The sequence below is a fragment of the Pundamilia nyererei genome, unplaced genomic scaffold (assembly GCF_000239375.1).
Source record: "Pundamilia nyererei isolate P.nyererei 1_Seehausen unplaced genomic scaffold, PunNye1.0 scaffold00011, whole genome shotgun sequence".
NCBI lineage: Eukaryota > Metazoa > Chordata > Actinopteri > Cichliformes > Cichlidae > Pundamilia > Pundamilia nyererei.
The window spans coordinates 236907-248167 of NW_005187412.1; positions in this window are offsets into that span (position 1 = coordinate 236907).

Genomic DNA, 11261 nt, shown 5'->3' on the forward strand with positions numbered 1-11261 from the left:
TTATTCAGCTATGCCTTAACAAATTGTCCATGAAGCCTAGAACGTATTCCACCACTATAGAATCTATACTGCATTTTAAGCATGCTGTGAATTAAATAATCAGTGAAAATGTGGTGCTTCCACATGATTTTACACTAAAACTAAGAACATGACACAGAAAACTCTGACTTTAAGCTCGACATAGCTTGCTAACCCACCACTCTCGCTTCACAGCGCACCCCTCTGGTCAGGAGCCAGTTATAATGACAGTTTTCGTTTACAGTGGTCTCTCGGTACAGTAGGGTTCACTTTCATGGCCTTGCAGTTTCGCGGATTTTGTTTGTGCAATTTTGTGTGCTTTTCTTTTCTTACAGCGCATTGTGGTCTGCGTCCTGATCGGCTGTAGACCATTGTCAATCAATCCCCTCCATGCCGTGTCTCCTGTACAGTACAGAATGCGTTCAGCTTGTCAAATTTACATAAATCTTTGATCGCTATACCGGTGTGACTCTGAAGTGCTGTACTGTATGTTTGTATGTTTTCTCCCCAACAAACACAACAATGTCGACAAAACGTTTTGCACCGTCAAGGACACCCAAAAGGCAGAGGAAGATGCTAACCATCGCACAAAAAGTTCTTCTGGACATGCTAAAGGAAGGTAGACGTTACCATATTTTTGGGACCATAAGGCACATTAAGTGAAACAAAGCAGTAGGATAAGTCAAACTTTACTCAACTCATTCTTCTTGCTTTCTCCACTTCTGTACCATTGATTCACTAATGTTGAATTGTCTGTTCTAGACCTGAAAACAGGGTTTGAGCTTTGGTTTCATTCTATAATACTGGACTTTTTTTTCTACGAAGGTTTAACTTTGAGAGTGTTTAAAGAAGAGACAAGAGTCTGAAAAAGTTCATGCCTGTCAGAGAAAAGTGTATAAAGTGTGTAGTGAGGGGTTTCCAGCCTTAAAACGTCTATAATAACTGCACCAAATAAAGATGGCTACTTCGCGGATTGCACCTATCACGGGTTATTTTTAGAACTTAACTCCCACCATAAACGAGGGACCACTGTATTGCACTTTAAGCATGGTGTGAATGAAATAATCAGTGAAACTGTGGTGCTTCCACATGATTTTAAACTAAAACTAGGAAAATATTTTGATCGTGACCAGAAACAGGTTCTTATATCAGTAACTTATACTGAACACAGGTTATCATTACCACAATGATTTAACCAGGTAAGAAAAAGCCATTTGCATGACACAGAAAACTCTGACTTTAAGCTTGCAAACTCATCAGTCTGACTTCACAGCGCACCCCTCTGGTCAGGAGCCAGTTATAATCACAGTTTTCATTTATAATCATCTGGAAATGGAAAGATTTCACTTTTTTTAAATTGAAGCATGTTTTAATCCACATAGCGTGTCTGTTGGGGGATACATTTTCTATGTGAATGTTGTTTTCTTTTACACTGCTGGAACTGCAGCTACTAGAACACAGAGCATACACGAATAGCTGTTTAATCAGTCAAATTCATTATTACAAGCTGAAGTGATTTCTCCATCTCTTTTATCAGGCTGTGGCACATAGTAGCATTTTATATTTAAATGTCTTCTGTTCACCTTAGAAATGAACAGCAGCACAGCAATAAAACGATTAACTAATTTTTATAAAGATTTATCTTAGTGCTCTGTACATTAAATTCCAAGAGCTATGATTCTCTGCAGCATTAAAATCATCTCATTTGCAGCCATGTTGCATTTTACTTCTTTTTACTTATAGATTTTTGTCAACTTTTTATCATCATCATCAGATAAATCTCCGATTGGAGAAGAGGCACTCATAATGGCATCACTTTGTGCAAAAGTCATGAATCAGAGCTGGACTTTTTTAATTTTAGTGAAGTTCCCCGTCTCATCCATGAGGCTTCTTTAGTTTAGAACTGAAGAAGCCTCATGGATGAGTCTTTATGAAACTTAGAGCAGTCCAGTGGCTTTCTTTCTTAGACTACTATAACCTGGATGACTGATGATCTGCATAGACAACTTTTTATGTGAGCACACATAGAACCTAAAGCAGAGCCGGCCGTCACACCGATGTCATACCTGTTAAAACTGACTGCTTTTTTCAGTTTCATAGAGGCAACTAACACTCAGAAAGCCTGGCTTCCTTTGTGTCATCTCTCTCAGGTATCCTCCCATCAAAGCTGTGCTTCCAAACAGCTGTTAGCAGTCAAAATGTAAACCTTTATTTTCACACTAAACTTTTTAAAGAGTTTCTTAACACCGGGCTGAAAATCAGTGCTTACTGCCTCTCCTACAGATACCTGTAACCACACCTTAACACTGCGCAGTTCTGAAGTACAGCTGTGTATTACTGCAACATGGGCGTGTCTTCATTTTCTCATGTTCTCTCAAGGGTCTGTCTACAGATAGCATGCTTACTTCAGCCGACTTCTCTACAGCACAGTACGCAGTACTCCTTTAGTACTCCACAGTACTCATTTAAATAATGTGAAAACTGTAATTCATATCTTTTTTTGATAAGCTTTTAAAAATTTCTCTTTGAGTTACTTTGTTGTAAATAATACATATAATAAAAATTGCAAGTCAGAATTTAAGAATGCAGAATTTGAGATTTTATGGGAGTGGGTCATGCCCTGTTTCCACATTCAATGCAACAGAGCACATTTCTGAACACAGCAAACTCGTTGTTTCTTGAGATTTGACTATAGAGGGCAGTGATCATCCTCCACAGGATTTTGAGTCTGGCTCACCTCACCGTGCTTTCAGCCTATAAGCTAAACAGAATACTAACTGGGAAATGTGACGTGCCAGAAATGTGATGCAAGGGATTCTTTTTTCCCCAATAACAGCTTTTAAAGGGACACATTCAGTTTTGCACCGTCACTATGGATGAGCACAGTTATCTGGCAAGGCATGTGATATTCTAGCTTTAGGAAAATGACTCATATCCTTGTGATAGGTATTTCAAACCATGTATGACATCCTTCAGGAGTTGTGGTTTTGTTTCTGGTTCTTTAGTTTTGTGTTTGATATGATTTGATGTCCTTGCAAACTTAATTTGGTTCATGTGGTAGGTAAAGTCTATGTTGAACTCTCCTTTCCTCTGAAGTCATTTTTGCTCACAAGGCCAATGCTTGTAATCAGATCACAGGGTAACTTGATCAAAACATCCATTATATCCACATAATGCAAAAGATCGGTGGTATTTACCCTTCGGAAACAGGAACGCTGGTCATGGGTGCAGTTTAATCACTCGTCATCTGACAGCACAGATGCCGAAGGAATCACGAGAAGGAGCCGCTCAATGTTTTATTTTTCTAAATATATTGCCCTCTCCTGAGATTGCTTTGATCTCCCTTCTTTGCTGAGGTTTCATGCTCTTTCTCCTTTCCAGCCTTGTCATCTTGCTATCTGTAAAATCTCTGTAAGCTTTCTAGGAAATACAAATGTGAGGGCAAAAGTTGGATTTTGTTGCGATAGTTTCCTGCTTTGGACTAGTTCATTTCCAAGTTAATTATTTCATACCGCCATGTTTTATGCAATATACTTGATTCCAACTAAATCATGAAGGATGCAGTTTTAGGAGGACACCTAAGGAGCTGCGGTGCGAGGTTACAGATGTATTTAGAAAAACTCATATGAAAAGATTTTTCATCGTGACTCAGTCATATACCTGTCAGTATTAATCAAGGTTCAGTCAAATACAACCTGGATTAACTGAGTGAAAAAGGTGAGTAAACAAGAAACACTTCATTGTGGAAAGCCTAAAGTAGCCTAGGCTTATTGCAGCACAACTAAAGGAGGATTCAGGGTCTCCTGATTCAGCCCTAACTATAAGTTTTATCATAAAGGAAAGTTTTAAGCCTAATATTAAAGCCAGAGAGCATGTCTGTCTCCCAAACCACAAGCAAGCCAGCAGCTTAAGAGCAAAGTGCTCCACTTGGTTGATATGGTACTTTGAGATCTTTAAGATAAAATGGAGCCTAATGCAAATCCTCTGTTCCACCACATCCCACAGCTGCTGTATTGGAATAAGATCTGGTGACTGTGGAGGTCATTTGAGTACAATGAACACATTGCCATGTTTGAGATTATCCGAGTTTTGCGAAATGGTGTGTTATCCTGCTGGAAGCAGCCATCAGAAGATGTGTAGGCTGTAGTCATAACTGATTTTACATTGTTTACACCAAATTCTGACCAAATTCTCAAATATTGAGATTCATCAGAGCAGGCAACATTTTTCTGATCTTCTGTTGTCCAAATCTGATCTCATCTGTAAAATGTAGCCTTGGTTTCCTGTTCTTAGCTGACAGGAATAGCAGACGGTGAAGTCTTCATTTTGTCACTGTGCATGCATTTAAATCGAACACACCGTCTCTCTATTGTTCTGTGTACCTGACCTGTCCTGCTGTTTTTGGTTGTTCTGCCCCCTCCTTCTTTCACTCGGATCCATGGTATGGATCCGAGTCTGACTAGGATCTCATGCTAACTCTGTAGTGACGTCACTTCCGAGTTCAGAGGTATCTGGAATGCAGCAGAACGTTTCTGCAGGGCTGAGCAAGAGTGGCTGAAGATTCGACTCTCCCCAAGAGGAGTCTGCTCTTGGGGAGCGACACATCACCAACACTGACACAAAACTGAAGAAGTAACTAGAAAAACAATAGAAGCAAGAGAAAATATAAAAATACCACCACAGCAGAAACAGAAAACATGTAATATCAATAATAATGTATCCTTTATTGATTCCCGTGGGGAAATTCCTCTCTCCATTTAACCCATTCTCTCAGTGAAGCAGTGGGCAGCCTTTGGGCGCCTGGGGAGCAGTGTGTAGGGATGGTACCTTGCTCAGGGGTACCTCAGAGTAGGATGATTAAAACCCCTGGTGGGGCCCCTTCCCCATTATAGGGAACTAAAACTAATTACCAGAGTAAGCAAGAAGCCAATACAGGAACCAAAACTCTGGCAGTTAGACTCCGATGGCCCAGCACAGGAAAAGAGAACCCAGCGGTGACAGCGATTTGAGCAGGACCAAACCAGAGTCTAGATGCTGGTGGTGGAAATGATGATTTATCAGATAGATGACTGGACTAGACCAGTGATGTCACAATCGGCTTGACAGCGTGGGAAAGTGGAAATGATGTAAAGCTTAGATTTGCCACAAACACATTGGAAGCAAACAGATGTGCGACTACAGATCTTCCTCACTGAATTTATGCTTCATTTTGAAAAGCAGTTAAAAAATGGTTGGATGGATGAGTGCAGTGGTGCACCACATATAATACCCCATTCTGTGGTGGAGTAGAGGTCCAGATGGAAGTGAGTACACTGCTGAGATGCTGGAGCGTCAGGCTATTGACACCCCTTCCACTTCCACTTCCTAATAGCAAGTGGACAACTGGCCAACCTTAATGTGACTGTTCATCGCTTTAAAATGTATTTATGTTTTTTGTCGGCTCTCTGGCACAAAATATTATTTAGTGGTGATCAGATCTTCTGAGTCACACTGAGTATCCACCCATCCCTGAGAGAGAAATCCCATACTGAGGAAAAGTGGCAGCATGTAAACCATATGGACCCCCGCATATCAGGAATGCCTGTGAATCAAATCCTTCTTGGAACTCAAAATACTTTCCAAGGCTTTTAACCAGAAAGTGTCTCATTCTCAGAGCACCTAAATCTGCACATGTGTGAGCACGTGGACCTTTTTAAAGAGCAACAAGTGGTAGAGAATGAGGTACAATGCAAAATGAGGATCTGCTGTGCAGGAGGTGCTGTTAATCCCTGCAGAGCTGCAGGAACCGTTCATGTAAGTCACATAAACCCTTTACAGTGTGACTCAGATAACCCAAATACCATCAGAACAATAACATTTTCAGCATTAGCTTTCCTGTTATTCTAAAACCTCATTTCCCTCAGGTCACTACTCTTTATTTCTGATTAAATGAGTGCTGAAGGTCAGAGGGTAAACTCCTCCAGCCATGAGACATAATGTGAGCACATAACACAAGTTATTATTTCAGTCAGCCTCCCAGTAAAGTCACTGCTGACCATAGAAAACATTCAGGAGACTGCGATCGGCTCCTTTTGCACTTTTGATGATGAAACTATCTCTATTTCTCTGCTCCAGACCCAGTTGTCCTCTCTGTGCTTCCATGTGGGAGGCCTTAGGAATGCTGATGATGGGGTTAGTGACTTCTCAGTCAGTTCCAGATCCTTGACCTGTAAACTCTTCTGCTCTTTTGGTAAACTGACTGTGTACAAGGATGTGTTCATGTTTAAGTGGGCTTTTAGACTTGACGCAAAGCGTACAGTTAGAGCTGAGCAGGTGACCCTGAATGCATGCTTTACCTTGATGTGACTATTGTTGTCATTTGTCGCTATATAAATAAAACTGAATTGAATTATTGCTGCTTTCTCTCGACCTTTGTTTTCCCGAAAAAACAGAAGTTAGAAGAAAGGCAGTCAGCTGTCATATTACCAGCTCTAAAAGGCCTTACAGCTGAGTGCTTTGAGGTTAGTACCTCAACCAAGGTGGTGTAATTCAACTGCTGCTTTTCAGTAGGTGGCAGTTCTCTGGGTGCAAATCTTTTGTTGAAAGTCTCACAGGTGATTTTTTATAAGCAAATGATGGAGTTGTTAAACTCTGGTCCAAATTATTAGTTGAATTTTCTTCTCCCTGCAGCCTCACAAAGCTCATTCTTTATGAAATCAAGCAAATCTGAGAAGAGCTCCCATCTGACCTCCTCAGAATGAGCAGATTATTATTACTTTTTACAACAGCTTTAGTATATTTGAAGGAGTGCAATATTTTGGCTTTATGCTATGAAAGCTAGTTAACCAAGGACATGGGCCAAAATCAACAAACAGATCCCTTAAAAGTTTACATTTTTGCCAAAAGAAAATTGTCACAAGCTGAACAAGCAATGAAGCAACAAATTGCAAACTGATTTGTCCTGAGACCCTCTGTAATTCAGGCCCCTTCTGCATGCTTAGATGGCAGATTTAAAAAAAACATATTTAGTGCCTAAAGTTGTTAATTGATGTGATGTGTCCAAACTATTATATGAAGCACGTAAACAGTAATCTCAAGCAACTTAAAGAAGTCCAGACGCTTTTCTTTCCAGGCTCCTTAGACTAAACACTAATCTAGTTTCTCCACTTGCAAGGTTATGATCCTCGTATAAAAATATAGGTAAGCTTTGGCATTAAAACCTAGCACACCTGACAACACTGATGCTCAAACACTGTTACAGAAAAAAAATGTGGTTTTAATGACACTTGAGTGTGAGTTAAATGTATTAACTGTACTTTTAGGGCCTTTAACTTGGACCCATGATGGTCAAGTAATAAATACGTTAAGCTAATGTATAAAAAATAACTGATTCTGAGGGTCTGAGGTCATCATTGAGTCACTGTTTCCCTGGAGTGACCCAAAAGCAGGCGTGCAAGTTTAGTGCGAGAGGCCCCAGAACAATATTGGGCCCGAGGGCTAGAAAACTACCACCACTCCCACAAACACTCTACAGCCTCTTACAAGAGTGTGGAAAGAAAGCCTTCTCTTACAGGGTTTGTTGAGTTGTAATAAGCATCATTTGACTGTTTTGTTATTCATTTATTTTTAAAAATGTTTTATTGTAAATAAACCACTTAAAGAGCAAATAAAAAAAAACAAAAAAAAACAACAACAACAAAACAGGAAAAAGAAATACTGGATGCATGCTACATGAAGTGTCTGGTCCTTAAGAGTAGAAACGGTTATATAAGTGTAGTCCATGATGAGCTTAAATTCTTATATTTTTCATGCTTTGTACTTGGTAAACAGCAGAAGTGCGATGCGTTTTTAACGACAGCTGTTTTCTACTGTGTTGCAGAAACCTGCTATACCCATCAGTACACTCATTTTTGTCCAGCAGAAAGCTTCCTGTTATGTTCCTGCGCATTACAAGTAGGCACATTATGTCTGTTTTTACAGATTTTCTTTTTTTTACTGCAGCTTTTTTTAGAATTTGTTAGAGGAACAGGTCAGTTACCTCACTGCACTTCAGTCTTTGTTTCTGCAGCCATCATTAAACCTCGCTCATTTGTCTCCGCAAAAATAAGAAGAGTTTCCATAGTGAGCTGTTACCCAGGTCACAATTGCTAACCAGCAGGAAGAGCGGTGCATTTTGGGTTAATGAGAGCTTCCGTGCACTCACAGCAGGAGGGAGTCCTCTGCGTCATTCCGCCAACAAAGGGGTTTTCCTTGTTTTTATGACAATGGGAATATTGTTCGAGTGTTACTCTGTTAGTTCCTACAGCCGGTTCACTCCATCCGGCCCATTTTATTCCGTCCATTGTGTGCGATAGCTGTGAAATATTTCCGCATATCAAAATGAGTCAGAACGAACTAAGTGTAATTTTCCCAGAGTTATTAGGAAATGGGTGACTGCAGCCCTATTTTATGGTCCTAACTTTACTTATTCACGCGATCGTTACCTGTCATGTCATCTGTATTTTGACATCTTCATTCTGTTAAAAAAGAACTTCGTAAAAATAACTAGCTTGTAAAACTAATCCAGTTTTAAACAGAGGATCTGAACAAGACGTTTTTGATTAAGATGGATGGACGTGTTTGAGTTTGTCTCAGTAGAATTTACGTGACCTCCAGCAGCTCCTCCTGGGATCCCTTCCTGTAATGTTTATGAAACTGATTGCAGTTCTCTTGTTTTTCACTGTAATCTATCAAGCTGTAGTTCAAGTGTTGTAACACTGGACACACGCACACACAGAGTGAAATTTCACAGTAAAGTCAATATTACTCAGTCTGTTTCATTTCTGAGCTGGCAGTGAAACAATGTCTCTGATATGATAGGAGGTCAATGAGTCCACAGTGGAGGAAGCTGTTGCAGCTTATTACAATAAGTGTCTTACTTCATCCACTGTCATTATTGTAAACTGCTAGTGTATGCTTACTCCTTCATCACACAAAACCATGTATTTGAAAGATCCGATTGTCATGGTCCTGGGTCTAACGACATGACGTTTTGTGTTTAATGTTCTGTTATTCCTACCTATATCCTCCTCCAATGCTCTGTTCGTGTCTCTGTGCTGGTAAAACAGTCTGTGAATTTCCTATTTTACATTGAATGTCTGTGTCTCGTCTTGCTCATTAGTTTCAGCTGTGTTTTCCTCCTGCGTGTTATTTCCTGATTACCTTGTGTGTGTGTGTATTTATAGTGTGCGTCTACCCCTGCTCCTTGTCGGTTCGTCTGCGTTTCATTCATCCTGCATCTCTCTGCTCTACATTCCGCTTTTTTATTATTTCAGGTCTCCTCATTACTGTTCCCAGTTTAGGTTTTTAGTGGTTTCTTGTGCCTCATTTCCTGTTTTCCACTTTGTAAATAAACGCTCACCTTGGAGAGGCAACTATGACTATTTCTTCTATTTTATTTTATTTTATTTTTGTTAGTTGTTCAAATTCTGTAGTTTTTGTTTTAATTTTCTGTGAGTCCACTTTTACTGTATATACTGCAAATATATAAACATAGTACATTGTTACACGTTTGTACATAGTCTCTAGGCTTTTGCCAGGCTAACTGCATTATGGTGAGAGGCCTGGCCTCTTTACAATACAAAACAACCAATACTCCTTACAGTTGCATAAATGACATAGAACATAAACATAAAGATACTGTGATTCTCAGTCTTAATTGACAGTAACTACAGACAGGTAACCTACACCGCTAACCGCTAAATACACAATAAACATACACAACGAGGATTAACAGCCAACTTTCCCACATTGTCTGCAAACCTGTGGACTATCCTTAGGGCAAAGTCAACTTATTTACTATTTTTTATCTGCTTACCTGCAAATATATAGACATAGTAACCATTACACACTTGTACACAGTCACTAGGCTTTTGCTAGGCACACTGCTAGAGTGAGTGGCCTGGCAGGTTTACTCCCACTACAGCTGCTCATTTTAGGAGATGCTCCCTCTTGCGGTGTAATGGAGGAAGGATAAGTACTCTTCCAGTACTATATCTCTGTATCTTAGATAATGAGGCACACATTATTTTAAAACAACCACACATAGAGAATTACACTGAATTCTCTGAAGGCTTCTTTTCTGCTGAAGTGATGCATTAAGGATTATTGTGTCAGACACTGCCTGTAACTGCAGCTCACTGGGAGCGTTTACATCTAAATGTCAGGAGACGCCTGGTTATTGAAGAATACAGAGCAAGTGCAGAGAGACATGAGGACACGAACTGCAGCAGATTAACAGGTGATGACATGCAGTACCCGCATGCAGTACCATGAAGTGTTTGTGTATGCAAGAAGGAGGGGTTAGGACATTATTTATCAGATCTAATATTACAGAGTCCCTTTTTTCAGGAAACATGTGAGGAATAGCTACTGGAAAATTCTGTCACATTGCAACCAGTCATCCCAGGAGAAAAGAATCACATTTTTTAGTGGACTACCCAATTTCTTCACTTATAGGGTTTTTTTTTTTTTATGATGGGTTGATATTCATTTTGTCTTCATGTGCTCAGCGATGTGCCAGGTCACTTAACACAAGGTGTGAATGTGCTTACATTTATCAAAGTAATGTATCTGTCATGGTTATGGGTTATTTTTACGCAGCCGTCTGAGTTTCTGGTATTTTGATGTCATTTTGTATTATGGTTTATTATTTAAGGTTCATTTACTAGTCCTGAGTTTATTCTATGTTGGTTTCTTGTAAATTTAGGCTCCCCTTGTGTCTTTGCCCTCTGTGTTCCTCTCAGTGTGTCTCTGTTTATTTACGTGGGGTTTTCCCCATTTAGGAATGTTCCTCTCCTCGCATTTATTCCATGCCTCCCCTGTCTGTCATGTTTGCCCATGTTCCCCCAGCCTGTTATGCTTCTCTCTCCTGCTCTTTCATGTTCTCTCTCGCCCTCGCCTTCGTGTTCCCCTCTCGCTCGCCGTGTGCGCCGCTTTCTCCGGGAAGAGGCAGTAGGCGGGGTACACAGCCGAGCCTCTGGCACGGGAGCCTCCATTGAGCCGAGGTGGTAGGCGGAGCCGCTGTGCCATGGCGAGGTTGAAGGTCCGGTGAGTAAAACGGCTGGCGGGCGAGCGAGGAGCGGAGCGGCGGGAGAGCGAGCGGCCGAAGCTTGGCCTGTGTTCTGAACTTATGTCAGAACACAAAATTACTGTCAAATTTGTTAGTAAGGGGGGGGGGAGCTTCTTATTTAATTTTTTTACATATGTAAATCAAGTATCCTCTG